This window comes from Camelus bactrianus, chromosome X, assembly GCF_048773025.1.
Source record: "Camelus bactrianus isolate YW-2024 breed Bactrian camel chromosome X, ASM4877302v1, whole genome shotgun sequence".
Taxonomy (NCBI): Eukaryota; Metazoa; Chordata; class Mammalia; order Artiodactyla; family Camelidae; genus Camelus; species Camelus bactrianus.
Window position 1 is genome coordinate 74,897,253 of NC_133575.1, and position 2,833 is coordinate 74,900,085.

The 2,833-nt window shown below is 35.3% G+C and overlaps 1 pseudogene; it reads left to right on the forward strand.

The window, feature by feature from the left end:
- The first annotated feature begins 2,003 nt into the window (after positions 1-2,003).
- On the forward strand, positions 2,004-2,421 carry LOC105065930 (histone H3.3A-like; annotated as a pseudogene).
- Positions 2,422-2,833: the final 412 nt, after the last annotated feature.

The window sequence follows — 2,833 nt, forward strand, 5'->3', positions numbered from 1 at the left end:
TGCTTAGAAGAAAAAAATGGCCAGACATTCATAGGATGTGGCCAGTGGTTTGGCTCAATGGTCAGGGACTTAGAAGTAATATGTTTGGAAAATTAGCAATAAGGAAAACTTGAGATAGAAGTATGTGGCTGTGCTTCTTTGGGCAAAAAATGTGAATATATTTGTGGCCCACATAAGTGCTCACCAAAGGGTGACCTCTGTAGAGGAGGAATTTTAACAATCAAGTGAATATAATGACCATTCTGTGGATATCAGTTACCTTCTTTGCTCAGCCACCTAAGTCATTGCCCAATGGGCTCATGAACAAAGTGGCCATGGTGGCAGGGATGGAAGTTATGCATGGGCTCAGCAGAAAAATATGCTATTATAACTATCTTCAAAGACTTAAGAAATTATGTTTAAAGAATTAAAGGAAGTATGACAAAAATGTATCCTTAGAGAGAGAATATTAATAAAGATTTAGAAATGATAAAAAGAATCAATTAGTAATTCAAGAGTTGAGAAATACTATAACTGAAAAAAAAAGTTCACTAGAGAAGCTCAATAAAAGATTTGAGGTTGCAGAAAAGAATCAGTGATTCTGATGATAGATCAATAGAGATTATCCAGTCTGATGAACAAAAAGAAAAAAAGAATGAAGAAAAATAACAGAGCATGAGGGACCTGTGGGACATCATCATCTTCAAGGAGATCAACATATACATAATGGGAATCACAGAAGGAGAAAAGAAAGAAGGGGCTGATAAAGTATTTGAAGAAATAATAGAGGCAAACCTGCCAAAATTGATGAAAAGCATTAATCTGAAGATCGAAAAAGCTCAACAATCTCAAATTAAGATGAACTGAAAGAGATAACACCAAAACATGCCATAGTCAAATTGACAAAGGTCAAAGAAGAAAATCTTGAATGCAGAAAGAAAAAGACTTAAGAGATACAAGTGTTTCTGAATGCAATTAGCAGCTGACTTCTCATGAATATTAGAATAACAATGAATAACAGAAAACAGGGAGGTGACAGCTTCAAATTGCTACAAGAAAATGACTGTCAGGCAAGAATTCTTAAAAAATCCCCTAAGAAATTTCCCTTATAAAAATCTCCTTTAAAAATAAAGATGAAATTAAGACATTTATAGATAAATAAAAACTGAGAAAATGTACTGATATCAGATCAGACTTATAGGAAATACTAAAAGGAATCCTTCAGGCTGATAGGCAAGGACACAGGATGGTAACTCAAATGTAGAACTCAGGAGAACTGGTAAAAGTAGTTATATATGTATTATAAAAGATAGTATACATATTTTTGTTCCTAACTCTTTTCTTCTTGTACCTATTTTAGAGGGAAACAAAACAATAATTACCAAACTGTGTTGACAGGTTTATAAAACATAAAGTTATAATTTGCATGACAATAATAATACAGAGAATGAGGGAAGGACTGGAGTTTATTGGAGCTAAGTTTTTATATACTATTGAAATTAAGTTAGCATTAATCTGAATACGATGTTTTTCAGTTAAGATGCTAATTATATTCCCCAAAGTAACCAATAAGAAAATTATGTCTGAAAGATATATCATGAAAGAAACAACAAAGAAATTTTAAAGGCACATTAAAAATATCTACTCAATTAAAAAAAAAGGCAGGGCTTGAGAACTACAAGGCGGAAAAAATGTAAGACATATAGAAAACAAGCTGGAAAATTGGGAGATGTAAACCTACCTTATCAGAAATTACATTAAATATAAATGGATTAAACATTCTTATCTAAAGTCACATATTAGCAGAATGGGGTAAAGAAAAACAAACCACAAACATGATCCACCTATGTGCTATCTTCAAGAGACATGCTTTAGATTCAAAGACAAAAATAGCTCGAGCAGGAGCCAGTGGCCCTTCAGCGTGTCCTTTGTCCGCTGCCGTCACTCTCCAACACCAGTGCCATTTCTAGCTTGCCGAGCTCAAGCCAAAGGAGATGGGGGGTAAATAAAGAGGTCTCTATACCATGGCTGGTACACAGCAGACTGCCCGCAAATCAACAGGTGGTAAAGCACCAAGTAAGCAACTGGCTACAAAAGCCGCTTGCAAGAGTGCACCCTCTACTGGAGGGGTGAAGAAACCTAATCGTTACAGGCCTGGTACCGTGGCACTCCATGAAATTAGACATTATCAGAAGTCCACTGAACTTCTGATTCGCAAACTTCCCTTCCAGTGACTGGTGTGGGAAATTGCTCAGGACTTAAAAACAGATCTGCGCTTCCAGAGTGCAGCTACTGGTGCTTTGCAGGAGGCAAGTGAGGCCTATCTGGTTGGCCTTTTTGAAGACACCAACTTATGTGCTATCCATGCCCAACATATAACAATTATGCCAAAAGACATCCAGCTAGCACACCGCATACGTGGAGAACGTGCTTAAGAATCCACTATGATGGGAAATATTTCATTCTTTAAAAAAAAAAAATCTCTGCTTGTTATTGGTAGTTCTGAATGTTAGATATTTTTCTCCCTTGGGGTCAAAAGGTAACTAAGTATATGATTGCAAGTGGAAAAATAGGGGACAGCAATCAGGTATTGGCAGTTTTTCCATTTTGATTAGTGTGTGAATTTTTAATATAAACACGGGGACATAAAGCATTAATGCAAGTCAAAATGTTTCAGTGAACAAGTTTCAGCAGTTCAACTTTGTAACAATTATAAATAAACTTGTTAAATTTTTCTGGACAATGCCAGCATTAGGATTTTTTTAAAACAAGTAAATATCTTATTGACAGCAACTAAATGGTGTTTGTAGCATTTTTATTATACAGTAAATTCCATCCATTCACTATACTTTTC